This window comes from Psammomys obesus, unplaced genomic scaffold, assembly GCF_907164565.1.
Source record: "Psammomys obesus unplaced genomic scaffold, mPsaObe1.curated_primary_1811, whole genome shotgun sequence".
Classification (NCBI taxonomy): Eukaryota; Metazoa; Chordata; class Mammalia; order Rodentia; family Muridae; genus Psammomys; species Psammomys obesus.
Genome location: NW_026593982.1, coordinates 689125 through 706458, shown reverse-complemented (window position 1 = coordinate 706458; position 17334 = coordinate 689125). Strand labels below are relative to the sequence as shown.

General features: G+C 47.9%; 1 pseudogene; it reads right to left on the bottom strand.

Annotated features, from left to right (window-relative positions):
- Nucleotides 1-8574: 8574 nt before the first annotated feature.
- Nucleotides 8575-8672, bottom strand: LOC129684506 (U6 spliceosomal RNA; annotated as a pseudogene).
- Between the last annotated feature and the right edge of the window lie 8662 nt (nt 8673-17334).

The following is a 17334-nucleotide window of genomic DNA, read 5'->3' as shown; positions in this document are numbered from 1 at the left end:
AATAAATAAATAAATAAATAAATAAATAAATAAATAAATAAATAAATCTTCTTAAAAAAGAAAGAGATCACTGAGCTGGGCACATGGCCAACACCTGTAATCTCAGCCCTGAGAGGTTAGGGCAGAGGGTAGTGAGGCCAGCTTGGGTTACACATTGAGATTATGACAGGAATGAGATGACTGAGAGTCATTAACACAAAGACTAGAAGGGTGGGCATGGCGGATCCCAGCAGCACTGAGGAGGCTGAGGCAGGAGGATTGCTGTGAGTTCAAGGCCAGCTTGGATTACCTATGAGTTTCGCTGGGATTCAGATTGAGACCTTGTTACCCAACAAGAGCAAAACCAACAACCAAGTAATGAATGTAGCAGAAGATAATTAGGAACTCTTTTTTTGAGGCAGGGTCTCACTGTGAATTTCTTGATGGCCTGGAACTGGCTATGAAGACCAGGCTGGCCTTGAAGAGATCCAGCTGCCTCTGCCTCTGCCTCTGCCTCCTGTGCCACCACACCTGGTGATGATATGTTCTTTTAAAGAACATATCTTTAACACATACTAAGCTCTTACAAATTAGTAGGGTGGCCCTGTAGCCCTGAAGAAATTGCACCAAAGTCATAGAACAAATACAAATGAAGTACGAAGAAAAGGACTGTTTTACTCTCAATCTAGAAGATACAAACAAAACTAAATGTTATATTTCAGTGTAGATAACAGCAAACATTCAAGAGGAGGGGCTGGGGGTGTGGCTTGGGGGAGGACAGCTCCGGGAGTGCAGCTGGGAATGTGAATGAGCAGGGTCTCTGAAGATCAGCTTGACAGTACCTATCAGAGTCCAAAGCACAATGCCTTTAGACCAGCTAGACTATGTCTGGAAACTTTTGTCAATAGCTAGTTTGCAGATCTATGTCTATTCTCTCTGGGTATGTGGATGTTTGTTACATAGAGTTTGAAAAGCAACCAAGCAACCAAAATGGACACAATTGGCCAGATCATGGTATGTCCATGCATTGATAAATGAAGATACTTACATGGAAGTATCACTATAGCATATACATAAAATAGTAGCCTATGAATCTCTTTCACTTGAAATAAATATAGCCATAGTTGGTATGCACTTTATTTTTGTTTGTTTCTTTGTTTTTCAAGACAGGGTTTCTCTGTGAGTCTTGGCTGACCTAGACTTGCTTTGTAGACTAGCCTGGTCTTGAACTCACAGTGATCCACCTGCTGCTTGCTGCCTTCCTTAGTAGGCATTTAAAAAAAATCAGAACCAGTTAGCCCAAAAAAAAAAAAAAAAAAAAAAAAAAAAAAAAAAAAAAAAAAAAAAAAGAAAGAAAGAAAGAAAGAAAAAGAAAAGAAAAGAAAGCAGTTGGTGGTGGTACAAGCCTTTAATCCTATCTCCAACTTTTAGGCCAGCCTGGTCTACAGAGTGAGCTCCAAGACAGCCAAGGCTACACAGAGAAACCCTGCCTCAAAGAAAAAAAAAAAAAAAAAACCCAAACCAGTAACATGACTCAGTAACTGAGCACTTACTGTGCAAGCCTGACCTAAGTTCTGCCTCTGGAAGCCACAGAGGAAGTTACTCCCTGACTCCAGTGTGCATGGTGGCCTGCAGTGGCCTCTACTTACTCACGTGTGCACACAAACACAAGTAATAATAACAAAATTAAAATTTGCACACCACACAATACACAAATTTTGTGATTTGGGAAAAAAGTTGCTAAATACTGGCATTCTAGCTGGGTGTAGTGCAGCACACTGGCAATCCAGTGCTTAGAAGGTAGAGGCAGGAGGGTCAGGAGTTTCAGGCTAGCCTGAAACTGTGGGAGACTGTCTCAAAAAAGCAAACCAACAAGAAATAGGATTCTGACGTGAGAATGGCCTGACCAAATGATTTTACTCAGTGGGTGAGGTAATGAAGAGCCATTATAGGCTCTTAAGCACATGGAAGCGATGAAAGCAGGAGCCACGGAAGGCTTTCTTGTGTGGCATGCAAATGGATGAGGCAGAAAATGAGCAGTGCAGGCACAGGCCTGAAGTTATAAGGCAACAATTAGGCCAGGCAGGGGGAAAGACCCTGATTTGGAAGTCTGACAGGCAGGAAGAGGAGAAAGAACAAAGGGTAAGAGGCCATAGAAACAACCCAGTTTGTGTCCATCCTATGAAATAAAAGTTAGAGCCAGGCGCAGTGGCGCATGCCTGTAATCTCAGCACTCGGGGAGGCAGAGGCAGGTGGATCTCTTTAAATTCGAGGCTGACTTGGTTTATAAAGTGAGTCCAGGACAACCAAGGCTACACAGAGATACCCTGTCTCTAAAAAAAGAAAGAAAAGGAATACATGTTATCACTTGTGACAGCAAGAAAGGCTCTTTTAGGTGGGGAGGTGAGCTGGTCTGTGATTGCAGGTTTCCGCTGGGAGAAGTTTCTCTAAAGCGGAGGCAGCTCTCCCAGGGCAGGCTGCAGAGTCTCCTCTCCTGCTCTAGGTGGGGAGCGACACCATGGAGGAGGGGAGGAGTTGCCTCAGCATTGTGGAGCCCCACTACGTGCACAGCCTTGACTGGAGGCAGACCGGTGCTTCCCGGCACCTTTCCTTTCATAAGAGCTGAAGCTCAGAGACAGAATCAGGGGAGCTAGGGGTGTGGCTCATGTCTGTAATTCCAGCGCTCTGGAGGCTGAGGCAGGAGGATGGCCATGAGTTCAAGGCTTCATAGTAAGACCCTGTCTCAGAAAATAAAACAGATAAACAAACAAACAAAAAAAAAAAAAAAAAAACAGACAAAAGTAGAATTGAGACACGGTGTTTTTAGCTTCAAATTCCCCTTTCTATTTTTCTGTTCCCTGTTTGTTGGGATGAATTTTTCGGGAGAGAGAAAGAGATTAAAGGAAAAGATGCAGCCTGAGGAAGGCACCAAGGGTAACCCGGCAGGGACACATGCTCATCACTGACCCCGGCAGACATTCCGTTAGCTAGAAGATGGTGGCCGGTTCACTGAATTCAGGCTGGAGGAAGTCCCTGCCTGTCCCTGAAGGTTTGGGAAGTGAGGCTGCCTGGTGCGATTGCAGGAGTTAGAGGCGGCTTAGTGCTTTATTTCCGTTTACTCTGGCTTCACTCCTTTGCCAATAATACAGTAAAAGTGTGTAGACTGAGACCAGTGAGGACAGGACCTGTCTCAGCTGGAGGGAGAAAAACTTGTGTGAAGTCTCGAGGCTTTTTCCCTCTGGATTCCCACGCTCTCTACTTGTATATTCACAAGCTGGTACAGATCCACGCTGATCTTCTCCTGGGGATAGACCAGGTCTCCCAGGTCGTTTGCCTTTTCCAACAGGCGCCATCTTTATGGTCCTAATCACTTAACACGTGCAGATGATGAACCCAGGAACTCCGGTGCGCTCCTAGTTCTGAGCTCACGGCCGCTTTAAGTAGGTCGCCCCATCGCTGCCCTGGTGTCTCCGTGCTGCTGCGGGGAAACCACCTTGCAACCGGTCCTCTCCAGTTTGGGCCGTGAGAAGCGAAGACTTCGTGCGAGGGAAGCACTCGAGGCATCCCCAGGGCTCTCGGAGTGTGGGACACGCTTCGTGCTGCAGCTTGGGGGCCTGTTTTAAGGACAAGTCTTGCCCAGATGTTACAGTGGAGGGGAGAAACAAACCAACAAAAAACAACAAGCGCCCGGGAACCCCGTGGGGCCACCTAGACTTTGGATGAGGGCAGCTGCTGTCCAGCCCCGTGCGGGGGCCCTGTCGCCCTTCCTCCCGCCTGGCCTGCGTGGTACTAAATCAGGCCCGCCTGCCTTGTCCCTTGCCCGCACTTCCCGGTCTGGCCGTTTTCTGGATGTGTGCCAGCGGTGACTTTTAGTGGGAATGACTCCTCTCTACCAGGCTAAAGCAAACCTGGGAGGTTCTGGCTCTGGCTCCAGAGAGGCTGGGGCCTGTCACCCAGCCCTGCCCTGGGTTTTCTGGCCACCCTTTTACCCTTAGCACACTTCCTCTAGGCCCATAATTCTGCCTGGGTAAGGATTACATATTAGCTTCTTCCGAGGAACTGAGGGGCAGGAGAATCAGTGCCATGGAAGATATTCTTAGGTAACCCCTGTCTCACCAGGGGAGACTCGCGGTTCTCCTACAGTCTGTGGGGTGTTTGGGGCATGGAATGTGTTCACATGGGGAAGGATTTACACTGTCTTTGCTTCGATAGCTGTCTGTCTTTTATTTTTGACACAGGAGCTCTCCATGCAGTTGAGGCTGGCCTAGAACTTACTGTGTATTTTAGGCTGATCAAAACTCATAATATTCCAGCCTCAGCCCCTTGACAGCTGGGAGTAAAGGCATGAGTCATCCCACCTGGCTACCACTATGAGTTCGAGGCCAGCCTGGTCTACCTGTGAGTCCAGCCCAGCTAGAGCTACTTAGTGAGACCCATCTCAAAAACAAAACAACAACAGCAACAAAACAAAGAAAGCCTCTAAGGCTGGACTTTTGCCTCCCTCTTTTGCAAGCTAAAACTTATTTTCCATCTTTACCCTCCTCTTTTTTGTTGGTTTAATTAGGCCAGTATGTGACATGATGGTGAAGTCACCAGAGGCCTGTTAGACATTGCCTTTTTTTTTTTTTTTTTCTGAGATAGAGTTTCTTTGTGTAGCCCTGGCTGTCCTGAAGCGCTCTCTATAGACCAGGCTGGCCTCAAACTCACAGAGACCCTCCTGCCTCTGCCTCCGAAGTACTGGGACTAAAGTCAATGAGCCACCACTGTCCAGCTTGACGCTGTTTGTTTATTTGAGAGAGAGAGAAAGAGGAAGAAGAAGAAAGAGAAAGGGAAAGGAGAAGGAGAAAGAGAAAAGGAAAAAGAGAAGGGAAACTTGGCTGTCCAGGACGACGGGGGCGGGGGGGACTTTCTCCCTGCCTTCCTCCCTGTCCTCTGGAGAGGCCTCCTAGCTGGGTTTTGTTGTTCTTTTTCAGACAGAATCTTATCATGTAGCCCTGGAACTGCTACATACACAAGGCTGGCCTTGAACTCACAAAGATCCACCTGTCTTTGGCTAGAATGAAAGGTGTGTCACCATTTGAGGAGGGTTAGCAATAAGTGAGGGTGCAGTAAAGAAACCCCTAAATGGCTGGTTTTTCGTGTGTGTGTGTGTGTGTGTGTGTGTGTGTGTGTGTGTGAGAGAGAGAGAGAGAGAGAGAGAATGCTAGAGGTATCTGGGAAAGTCCAGAGAAGAGAGAAAAAGAAGCAGACTGACGTGTCTAGGGCAAGAGAAGTGAGAACAGCGGGAGAAAAGATATGGAGACTAGCGGGGGGCGGGGTTTGGAAGGGCCAGGAAGCTGGTCTGGACTGTGGAAAGCATAACAAGTGCCTGTGGATAGTGCCTGGAGGAGTCTGTAGGTTGCCATGGGTATACGCCAGGGGAAGTAAGTGGCCATTTCTGGCAGGCAGACACTTATTTCCCAGGTTCCTGAGAAATGCTGGCTGCAGGCTTTTATTAACCCTTCTCTAGTCCAGCTTGAGCTGAGCCAAGACTGTCATTTCTGGACAAGGCTCTGCTTTTTGGAGTTTGGGGTACTGGAGTTTCTTTGGGCCTGGCATTCCAGCCTTTTGTGGATGGTCACTTCAGAGCTGACCAGGGTTGTCCCAGTGGGCTCAGGAAGGTTGGAGTTCAGGTCAGGGCTGGGGAGGAGAAGGGGAGTCCGGGATGGGGGTGAGACTTGCAGAAATTCAATCAGAAGCATCTGGTTTGTTGACCATCAGCTAAAAGAGCCTGAAGAGATGGGAAGCAATCACATTATTATTATAAAAATGATAGGGACCAGGGACTAGTAGGCTGAGAAGGGGTAGAGCTAGGGACCCAAGGGAGACCAAAGGATAGCCTTGGAGTTGGCCAGTTCTCTTCACTTGGCCAGACTGGTTCACATTGGCTTTATAGCAATGTCCAGGGCTTGCTGGCTCTGCAGGACCACCGAGGCTAGGGAAATGGCAGGCTTGGATGGTGTCTGTGAGCTGAGAGGAAATCTGCTGGGACAGACGGTGTTAGCCTGACCACCATCTGTAGTCTGCACTGAAATCTTCTTTGCAGAAGAAACAGTCAACAAGTGTCTGGAGAAGATTTGCGCCTCTGAGCCACAGCGAGAATAAAGCCTGAGAAGTTATCAACATGAAGAAACACGAGCGCTCCTCTGGGATGAGACAGAAAATGTGCTGGCATGAGAGAGAGCAGAACCTTGATGGCCAAAAGGTGGTTCTGGGCTAGAAGCATGGAACGAGCCTCCTTTGTCCACGGCCGGGTATGCGTAGATGGATGGAGGTGTCTTCAGTGCAGCGAGATACACTTTTAAGGCTATATTTAGAAAACAACCAAAATACATTTTAAAATTGAGCCTGTGACTAAAATGTTGGGCCTGTGGCTATGATAATTTGTAAAAAGGTTTACTAGCCAGTGATAATTATAACTGTTACATAGGCTAGAGTAATAAATTATCAGAATTCCATAATCTCAACTTTGGACTTTGAAGTCTTAACATCATGTGTCATTCTTGTCTTGTTTTTCACATGCCTTAATTCACTTCTTCAGACCTTTACAACTTATGTAAATGTAATTTTTTAACTCTGGAAATATCCAAGCATTTGCCAGGAGACACAGTGTTTGATTGCTGAGAGCAGTCATTGAAAAACAAGTTCTTTTAAAGAAAGGAATAGTGAAAAGTCAACTTTTAGTGAGCAAAACACGGTAGCTTGAGTTTGTTTTTACATTTAACCTGTTTTGTGAGTTTGTCTTTTTCAGCAGGAGGCCTGCTGCTCTAGGGAAAACAAAGCCTGAATTTTACATATGAAACCAATTCAGGCTGACAGGTAATTGAGTTTTAGTTTTAAAGCCCTTTTTATTATTTTTAATTTATTTTTATTTTTTATTTATTTGTTTTTGTTTTTGTCTTTGTTTTTTTGAGATGGGATTTCTCTGTGTAACAGCCCTGGCCTCTCTTTGTACACCAGGCTGGTCTGATACTCACAGAGATCTGCCTGCCTCTGTCTTCCAAGTGCTGGGATTAAAGGTGTGTGCCACCGCCATCAAGCAAAATTTTATTTTTATTTTTTAAATATTTTATTCATTTGTTTCTGTCTGTGTCAGGGGACAATTTACAGCATTTGGTCTGTCCTTCAACTGTGTGGGTGGCCTGGGGATTGATCTCAGGTCATTGGGCTTGGCTGAGCCATTTCACTGCCCCCCCCCTTGTTTTTGTTTTGTTTTGTTTGGAGACAGGATCTCTTTGTGTAGCCTTGGTTGTCCTTGACTTGCTTTGTAGATCAGGCTGGCCTTGAACTCACAGAGATCTGATGCCTGCCTCTGAGTCCGAGTGCTGGGATTACAGGCCACCGAACCCAGCTCCATACAGCCTTTTTTGTTAAAGAGATTCAGGTAATAAATATTTTTTAAAGTTCTCAAATATTTATCATCTGCAAGCAATATGTCCCATACTTTACACCTAAAGTCAATACAGCGCCAAAATGTTTTTTCTGTGAAATCAGGCTTTTTGTGAATGGACTGACCAAGCAGCTGCAGCCCAGGAGGGGCTGGCTGAGGTCCCCTTGCTGCTGTAGTAGGAGGTGGCTGGGATGGCTAGCTATCCCGATAAGGAGAGGGTGCGCTGTGACCTCCACCGCAGAGATCTGAGCAGAAGTGTGAATCAGATGGCCTTTGTATCAATTAAGAATGGTGGAGACTTACCCGCTCCTGGACAGCTAAGGAGCCTGGGATCCTCCACGGGTATTGATAGCTTTGTTGGGAGCAGAAGTCATCGGTGTGTGGTCGCCAAAAACAGGAGATCTGAGAGATTTTTCTGTCTACCTTGGCAAGGCAGAGTGGGAGTAGTCCACACAACAGGGTCCACAGTTTGGGCAGGGTCCTGGTGATGAGTGAGGCACAGGGTAGCGCTGCCCAGTGGTCAGCGTTACCACATTTGAAGCAGTCCAGGTGGAGTCTGCTTTGGAGACAGCCTCAGGGCTACCAGAAGCTGGTATTTCTGTCTTTCGGGGGAAGCCTTTCCATTAAAGACCTTACATGCCATATTCAGCAGATCTCGGAGGAGTTTCAGGGCCATTATCTAATCTATTAAGTATTTCTAGTTTGAACAAACTTGTTTTTAGTTAGGCCTACCTTTGACAACATGTACAGAAGGCTAAAGCTTGTCCCTGTAAATGAAGTACACTTGTACTTAGCAGAAAACAAGCATGGTTCTGAGCACTCACTGCTCTTCCAAAGATCCTGAGTTCAACTCTCAGCACCCACATGGCAGCTCCCAACTGTCTGATGCTGTCTTCTGGTGTGCAGGTGTACATGCAGACAAAAGTACCTGTATATATACATAAATAAATTTGTTTTTTTAAAGATTTATTTATTTATCATGTATACAGTGTTCTGCCTGCACTGTATACCTGCCCGACAGAAGAGAGACCCAGATCTCATTATAGATGGTTGTGAGCCACCATGTGGTTGCTGGGAATAGAACTCATGACCTTTAGAAGAGCAGCCAGTGCTCTTAACATTTGAGCCATCCCTCCAGCCCAATAAATTCATTTTTTAAAAAGGGATAAAATGTGGAATGTTTCACAAATTTGCATGTCATCCTTGCTCGGGGACCATGGTCATCTTCTCTGTATCCTCCCAGTGTTGGTAGTCAGGAGCTTACTTAACATTGGGGGTGAAGGACCCTTGAAGTTTACTCTGGTTCCCCTATTTGATGTGATCTGAGTCCCCTGAGTACCAGCCTGGAAATAGCAGCAGCCTGCCATAGCGAAGGGGACAGTGTTGCTGTCTTTAGTCCTGTCCTCAGTGTCCCCAGCCTGTACGGCTGCAGACTGTTACACAGCTGTTCTGAGCTGCAAGCTTTTGAGAGAGAAACAACTCATTTAAGATGAACTGACTGTGGCCATTGCTCTGCTGAAGGTGGGTGCCCTGCCATCACTGGGGGCCTTTACCCACACGGGTGCTGCTGAGAAGGCCCATGACTGTTCCTGGATGCTGGGTGAGGGTGGATCCTGGGAGCCTGACTCCATCCAGGCAGGGACGGGGGGACTCCAGCTTTCTGAGGGGAGGAGAGAGTCCTGCCCTGCCATGCCCACATGGTAGGAGGTGCTTGTGCAGAGAGTGAAGGGACCACGACCTCTGTTTCTTTATCACCCCAGGAAAGTTTACCAGACATGTGGTATGTACTTATTGTTGTTGTTTTGAGATGAGGTTTCTCTGTGCAGCCTTCCTGGAACTCCATAGACCAGGCTGGCCTCCAACTCAGAGATCCACATGCCTCTGGCTCCTGAGTGCTGGGATTGAAGGTGTGTGCCATTACTGCCCAGCCATACAGGCAGTTATAAACTGTACAACATGGGTGCTGAGAACCAAAAGTGTGACCTTTGGAAGAGCAGCAAGTGCTCTTAACTGCTGAACCATCCAGCCCCAAACACATGATATTTTGTGCAAATTTGTGTGCGTGTGTGTGTGTGTGTGAGAGAGAGAGAGACAGAGAGAGAGAGAGAGAGACAGAGAGACAGAGAGACAGAGAGACAGAGAGAGAGAGACTTTGATTTTTGACAAAGCATGCAGAGAGCTGAATGCCCGTCTGGGAAAACTTAGTGCAGAGGAAAGCACACTTAAGAGGCAAGATGGGTGATCAGAAGTCCGGCAGAAGCCAGAGCCAGAGGGACCACGAAGAACATTGGCTGCTGGGAACATGCAGATTCTGGAAGGCCACCAGGACTTCTCATAGACTTGGGATAAGGAGCCATCAGCTCTAAGAGCGTGGCCAAGGACATGTGTGCAGCTCACTTCCCACTGCTGTCATCCTAGTGACTCCAGGGTGTGGCCAGGTCTCCCTGCCATCAGCCAACCCAGTTCCAGTGGTCACGCCCTTCCCTCCCTGGGACTTACACAGAACCCGGGATGCTGTCCCCAAGATGTAGAGCAGCACCTCCTCAGCCACAGTGCTCGTGGTGAAGGGGCGAGAAGACCATAAGCTCTTGGAGGCTTGAAGACTGCTCGAGCAAAGACCAAACAAACATCACGACTCCAGTGAGTGCCACAAAGCAAGGAGGCAATCCTGTGCCACACTGGATGGGCATCCTGTCCATTCCTTAGCGAAAGAGACCTGCTTGATGGAGATTATTAAAAACCCACTTCCTTTGTGTGTTTGTGTGTCTGTGTGGGTGTCCACATGCCATAATATGCTCGTGGAGGCTGGAGGACAACTTTTGGGGTCAGTTCTCTCCTTTACCATGGGGATCAAACTCAGGTCACCAAGCTTGGTGGCGAGTGCCTTTACCTTCTGAGCCATGTCACCAGCCCTCTTGCATGACTTCACGTGACTGTTAAACCAGGCTCTGAGAACTATAAGGCCAGTGGTCTGTGTCTGTCTGGCATAATTATCCTTTTTTAAGGTACAGCATTCTGTTTTTCCTTTGAGGACTAGCTCCTTCCCTTTCTCAGGGAAGGTCCTGGGGGACAAACACATTCTTTTTATTTTTTAAAATACTTCATTTTAATTTTATGTGCATTGGTGTTTTGCTTGCGTGTGTCTGTGTGAGGGTGTTAGATTTTGGGTTAAGATAGTTGAAAGCCACTGTGTGGCTGCTGGGAATTGAACCCGGGTCCTCTGGAAGAACAGTCAGTGTTCATAAGAGTCAGTGTTCATAAAGAGATAGAGTCTCTTGGCTCAGTGGTTAAGAGCACTGTCTGCTCTTCTAGAAGTCCTGAGTTCAATTCCCAGCAACCACATGGTAGCTCACAACCATCTATACTGAGATCTGATGCCCTCTTCTGGTGTGCAGGTATACATACAGATAGAGCACTCATTTACATTAAACAAACAAACAAACAAATCTTTAAACAAGAGAGAGAGAGAGAGAGAGAGAGAGAGAGAGAGAGAGAGAGAGAGATAGGGTCTGGCTGTCCTGGATCTGGCTATGTAGGCCCAGGCTGGCCCCAAACTCAAACTCCCAGAGATCCATCAGCCCCTGAGAATTGGGATTAAAGGGAAGTGGCACCACACCTAGCTTCCATTTCATTTGGAGAACACGTGACTTGCCAGTTGGAGAGTGGTGGCCCTGAGGTGGTGGCCCGTAGTGTGGCCTGAGCTGGGGAGTCGGGGCTCTGTGGTCTTGGTTAGAACACTTAAATGTTCTTTAAGCCAGGCCTGGCAGTGCACGCCTGTCATCCCAGCACTCAGGGAGGCAGAGGCAGGCAGATCTCCGTGAGCTCCAGGCCAGCCTGGTCTACAAATTGGTTCTAGGACAGCAAAGGCTACACAGAGAAACCCTGTCTTGGAAAACAGCAACAACAAAACCAACCTGTCGTATTCTGGACATTTCCTTTCAGTGGGCCCAGCTGCCTCGCCTTTTTTCTCATGAAAGTTTGATTTGTATTTTCATCAGCCAGAAATGTTTATGTATAAACTGTATGCAGTCCTCAGTGAGGCAGGGTACAGCCTTCTCAGCAGATCCTGTTGCCTTAATGTTCTGTCCAGTGAGACCCTGCATTTGAAGAGCCTAGCAACCTGTGTAGGGGAAACCCAGTAAGTTGTAAGTACAGGAATCAAGGAAGCAGGAGGTAGGACCCTGTATGCTTGAGAATGACCTCTGAGCCTAGCCCTGCCAGCCCCTTCTGTATGCCTCAGTACCTCTCTGTCACCACCCTTCCCTGTGTTGGTGATGGTATCCTGCCAGGCTCTGACTTTACTTTCTGTTCCCTCCCAATACTCCCAGTGCGTGACACGCCACAGATGTTGATGAAATGAGTGGTTACAGATTGAACTGGCTTCCGTGATTCGTGAGGTTAGGACTGGGGCCAGATTGGCAAACTTAGGAAGGGAGGCTGTCCCCTCCGTGCCTTCTGCAGGGCCGCACTGCCAACGCACACAGAGCGCTTTCTCTGTAGTGGGCTGCAAAACAATTAACCAACCAAATGGTGTTCCAGACTAGCATCCACAGGGCTGTCAAGGGGCTCTTTGTGCCCCAAATGCAGCTTCCTGCCTCTATGTCCATTCTCCTGCTCTTGCAGGATTGTTTCAGAGGCTGTTGGGAGGCCAGGGATTGGTGATGGGAAAGGTCCAGGGCTCTGGAGACTCCATTCCCTAGGAAGAAGCTCAAGTAGTAAGAGGGGCCTGGTGAGCTGGCATCCTTCCTGTTCCCTTCCCCCAAAGCCTGCTCTTCTGCAAGGCCACGGGGGAGGGATTTCCCAGGGCCCATGTGACTCCCCTGGCAATTGGCAGTCAGTGGAGCTGCCAGAGGCTTTTGTGCTGGACAGTCCTTTCCTGTCAAGAACTCCAGGGATTTTCTGCTGTTGTCAGTCGTGTTTCAAGTCAGCAATTACGGGGCGGATTATGTAATGGCTGGGTGTTAAAAATAGAAAAGACCAAGGTTTGCATTTCTTTTAACCAAATCAAAACAGCCGGGGGAGGGAAGGGAGATGGGGAAGGAAAAGATCATGTGACAGGAGGACGTGGATCCTGTCATGTGACTGGCTAACAGGACAGGATTGCTATGCCTCTGTTTTGGCCTTTTTTGCCTGCTTCCACATCTGCCAAGAATCTCCTCTGAGGATCTGTGCCCCCTGTGGTGTCCTCTAGCTCTGACCAGCGGAATGTCATGAGTTGGAAGGCCTCCCATTAACACCCAGTCTGTGTTTGACTTCCACTGTCTTTTTAGTTGGCTGGTTTGTCTTACTGCAGGAGAGTTAAGAGGTGGCTGCTGGGGCCTTTGGAATCACGTCTCTGACTGCCCTTCCACAGCCACCCCAGCCCAGATAACTCTTTGATGTAATTTTAAAAAATGTGCCATTTATGAAAAAACAGATTCAAGACACGACCCCCTAACTCTCCTCTATCCCAAGTCCCTGCCACAGGAGTGCCGGGACCGCCACCGGTTTCTGTGTGACTGCAGGTTGCAGCAGCCCTTCCCTGTCCCTTGATGCACTTGGGACATCATAGGTTTTCTAGAGAAGTGGTTCTCAACCTGTGGGTCGTGACCCCTTTGAGAGCTGAATGACCCTTTCACAGGGTCGCGTAAGACTATCAGAAAACACAGATATTTACATTAGGATTCATAACAGTAGCAAGGTTATGGCTAAGAAGTAGTAATGGAAAAAGTTTTATGGTTGGGGGGTCACCAATATGAGGAACTGTAAATAAGGGTTGCAGGATCAGGAAGGTTGAGAACTGCTGATCTAGAGGAACTAAGTGCCATGACAGCCCTAGCAGGGCAGATCCTTTTGAAAGCAGGACTTCGGAGGGTATTTCAAGCATCTGAGGCCTTTTACTGTGTCACCAGAAGAGGTTCCTTGGGGAGGGAAGCTTTGAGCTCATTAGATGATTCTGGTCCTAGAGTCTGCCTGGAGCCCACACAGAAAGCTCCCTACTCTGGAGATAGAAGTTGCTGTAAAGAGATCTATCCCAAACAAGTTTGCTGGGGTTAGAGAGAGACTGTTCTGGCCGCTCTTTCACCTGCTCCGTGACGACCACACCCAGAGCCTTTCTCCTTGGCGTAGTGCCTCACGGCTTTGGGGACCTGCTTAGGCGTCTTTTGCTATGCTTGTGTTTGCTTTTCTGAGCCTCACTTGTAACCATACTCTCACCAAAGGCTCACTCTGTTAAGACCCAGGAGACATCTGTGAGAGCCAGACTTTGGTTCTTGGGTTTTTTGAGACAGAGTCTCAAAATGTGTACCCAAGGCTGTCCTCAAGCTCTTAGATTCCAGGATTCCAGGCATCCAAGAGATAAGCCTGGGGGATGGCCAAGATACGACATAGGCTAGGCAGCAGGACTCCACCTGTCTGCCGCAGTTCCTACAGCTGAAGTGCCAGGAGGGAGTGAGGGAGAGGCCAAGACTCAGGGAGAGGTGGCATGATGAGCTTAGAGCTCCTCTGTCTTCAAAAGGAAGGTGGGGTGAAGGGCCGTGGTACAGAGGGGATGATGAGGAGAGGAGGGAAAGAAGGAAGCTACAGAGGAAGACACCGTGGGCGGTGCTTTTGACTTCTCTCCAGCTCTGCTCTTACTAAGGTAGAGAGAGAGCCAGCCCCGAAGAACACAGGAAAGAAAACACCAGAAAGAAAGAAAATCCGCACGGCCCAGAACACAAGAAGAGATGTTATTATCTTTTAATGCTTGACCTCTAGGCTTCAGTGGAGAAGAAAGGCGTGAAGAGGCCATAGTCACGATGTCCCGCAGCACGGACCCTGGACACGCAGTTAGAGGGCTGTCTTCCTGCCCAGTCCCTCCTCTGCAGGTGTGAGCAAATGTTTCCTGCATCAGTCATGGCTCTACAAAATAGTCTCACCTGCCCCACCTCACTGCTGTGTCACAACAGATACTGCATGTGAGGTGATAAGACACCTGACTCCTACTCAGGGCCTCACCCCTGCCTTCCCCTCAGCTGGCAGCTGGCAGAGAACGTGAAACACAGCTAGCCTGTCTTGCCAGGTGTGGGCTTCGGGAATCTCTCCTTGCCTGCTGCCTCACCTCTTCCTCAGCTGTGTTATTTTTAGGTTTTTATGACTGTATTCTATGAGCAGTGAATGGGAGGATATGTGTGCTGGAAACAGCCCAAGAACCTGAGGCTGGAATGGAAGGTCTCAGTGGGTGTCAAATGTCTGGTTGTAGGACCGCTCTTCATTGTCCTAATCCCCACTTTAGTTTTATTGGGGTATAACTGACATACAGAAAACAACATTTATTAATATGTGCACCCACAGTGTGGAGATGCACCTGCCCTGTACTACTGTCTCCACAGCTTGTCTAAAGATCTAAGTGAGCTGGGCCGTGGTGGAGCACGCCTTTAGTCCCAGCACTTGGAGGCAGAGACAGGAGGATCTCTGTGAGTTTGAGGCCAGCCTGGTCTACAAAGTAAGTCCAGGACAGCTGGGGCTATTACACAAAGAAACTGTCTGGGAAAAAACAGTAACTGCATAGATAGGTAGATGGATAGATAGATAGATAGATAGATAGATAGATAGATAGATAGATAGAGATACTAAATGTGCTCATCATCCCACAAAACATCCTCAAGTTCTTTCTTTTTGGTGTGTCAGAAACTTCAGGTGACAGACATCCTCTTCCCATATTTTAAAGCACATGATACTGTTGTGTTGGCTCTAGGTGTTGGTTGAATGGCAGATCTTTAGAATTTACTCACCTTCAATACAGAAGAACAGGTTCTTTATCTCCCATGTACCTGGAGGAAATGAACCCAGCAGCATATGAAAGAATGCACAGTGGGCTGGTAAAGGTGCTTGCTTGGTGACTCGAGTTTGATTCCCAGAACCCATGGAAGGAGAGACCAGCCCCACAGTGTCATCTGACATCCATAGACATACCATGGTAGTGGCCCTCCTGTCCTAGTTACGGCACTATTACTTCAGTGGGACACCAAGACCAAAAGCAACATGGCAGAAGGAAAGGGTTTATTTCACTCTCAGCTTCACACAACAGTTTGTCCTCAAAAACACTGAGGGCAGGAAGCTGGAGGCAGGAGCTGGTGCAGAGGCCATGGAGGGATGCTGCTCACTGGCCTGCTCCCCATGGCTTGCTCAGCCTGCTTTCTTATGGAACCCAGGCCCACCAGCCCAGGGATGGCCCCACCCACAGTGAGGTGGGCCCTCTCCCATCAATCACTAATTGAGAAAATGCCCAGTATACTTGCTCACAGTCGGATCTTATGGAGGCATTTTCTCATTTGAGGTTTCCTCCTCTCTATGACTCCGGCTTATGTCAATTCGTAGGACTGGTTACCACTGTAACCCACCTATCTGGCTGAAGAGACTCATGTTCTGCTCTTTCAGACCACTAAGAGAGTGGACCCCAAGAAGTTAGCATTTCCCCAGGAATTTTCTGTTGGGAGAGGGAAAGACTGAAGCCCAAGGAAAGGAACTTGTCCAGTGACCTTGCAGGAGAGGCTTGCAGCAGTGTCAGGAATGGAACCTTGACTGTTTAGTTATGTATATCTCTTACTTTCTTTTAAAATCCTGCCCTCTCATCAGGACCTAGAAGATGAACAGTAGCTCTTTGTTTCTCTTCCCAATGTGGCTACATTGACTAAGTCTTTTTTTTTTTTCAGTTAATTCGGCCTTTTTGCTGGCTTGTTGAGTGTGACCCCAAATCTGTAGCACCATCATGTCAAAGACAGAGAGCAATACCACCATCTGCTTTCTCTCTTAGGAAACTCTGTGGTTTTCCTGAGAGAGAGGCAGTAGGACTGTGAGTTGCAGACAGCCCAGGCTACATGGTACACCCTTTCTCAAAGCCCTAACTAGAAAATGGCAATTTGAAAATAGAAAGCAGACTACTAGGGAAGGGGAAGGAGCAAGGTGGAGAGGGAAGGGCAGGTGAGAGAAGAGGGAGGGCAGCAGGGATGGTGCTACCTAATAGCATGTCACCATCTCCTCCCCTAGTCCTAGGGGGAAACTCTCTTCTGAGTCCAGTGTGACTGACTCTGTGCTCCTGCTACACACCCCACAAATCTCCTTTGTCCTTAGCTTACTTCAGTCAACATGATACTCTCTAGGTAGTTCATGTTTTCTTTTTTTTTGGGGGGGGGTGTTTTGAGATATGGTTTTTCTGTGTAGCCTTGGTTGTCCTGGACTCACTTCGTAGACCAGGCTGGCCTCAAACTCACAGAGATCCACCTGCCCCTGCCTCCCTGAGTGCTGGGAATATAGGCCTGTACCACCACTCCTGGCTAAAGATTTATTTCTTTTATTCAGTATTCTGCCTGCATGTGTGCCTGCACACCAGAAGAAAGCACCAGATCTCAGTATAGATAGTTATGAGCACCACGTGGTTGCTGGGAATTGAACTCAGGACCTTCGGAGGAACAGCCAGTGTTCTTAACCTCTGAGCCATCTCTCCAGCCCCCGGTTCATGTTCTCTCAAATGATAGGATTTCTCCCCCCCCCCTTTTTTTTGAGTTGGACTAATAGGCTGTGCATCATACTTTATCCATTCTTATCAGTGAATAATCTCAATAGCCAGGCTTCTGTGAATGATGCTGCAATGAGCCTTGGGAGGGCGGCTGTCACTCTAAAGTACTGACTTTCTTTCTTTTTAAAATTTTCTTTTCTTATTTTGTGTGTATACCCACACGCTTGAGCTGCACACACACACACACACACACACACACACACACACACACACACACACAGTCTGTGGAGGCCAGAAGAGGCTGCTGGTTTTCCTAGAGCTAGAGTTAGAGGTGGTTGTGAGCTGCCTGACATGGGAACTAAACTTGGGTCCCCTGCAAGAGCAGTACACACTCAGCAAGGGCTGCTGAGCCCTCTCTCCAGCCACTGATTTCATTTCTTTTTGCTCCAAC